Source organism: Arachis ipaensis, chromosome B05 (assembly GCF_000816755.2).
Source record: "Arachis ipaensis cultivar K30076 chromosome B05, Araip1.1, whole genome shotgun sequence".
Taxonomy (NCBI): domain Eukaryota; kingdom Viridiplantae; phylum Streptophyta; class Magnoliopsida; order Fabales; family Fabaceae; genus Arachis; species Arachis ipaensis.
This window is the reverse complement of record NC_029789.2, coordinates 135,527,459-135,528,024: the sequence shown is the minus strand read 5'-3', so window position 1 is coordinate 135,528,024 and position 566 is coordinate 135,527,459.

Sequence of the window (566 nt, the reverse complement as noted above, 5' to 3'; positions counted from 1 at the left end):
TAAGAATATAATGAATAAATTTATCATTATTTTTGTTCAAAAAATACAAAAAATTATAATACAATATTATTGTGCAATTAATAATAATTATTATTTTATTTTATTTTTGGACGGAGGACTATTATGTCTAACAAAGAAAAATATTGGAAATTAATTTGTATATTAATTTTTTTGGGGACTAAAATGTCCGTTTTTAAAATCCTTGGGACTAATCTGAATAATTACTTTATCGAAAAATGAACTGAAACTGATTTATCTGCCAAAATAAAATCTTAAGAATTAATCTGTATATTAATTTTTCTTAAGGACTAAAATATTCGCTTTTAAAATTTTGGTACTAATTTGAATAATTACTTTTTTAATTATTATTGATTGAAAAAGTATAAGAAGACATCAGAAGCCTTATGTTTTTACTTTTTAGGCACCACCATACATAAGAGTGGGCAATTAACTACATAAAAGTATAGGAAAGTTATCAGGTGTACTCAGGAATATCGGTGTTCTAGTTATTTTAACCGTTGATCTTAATTAATATATATTATATATATTTTTTATAATTTAAATCA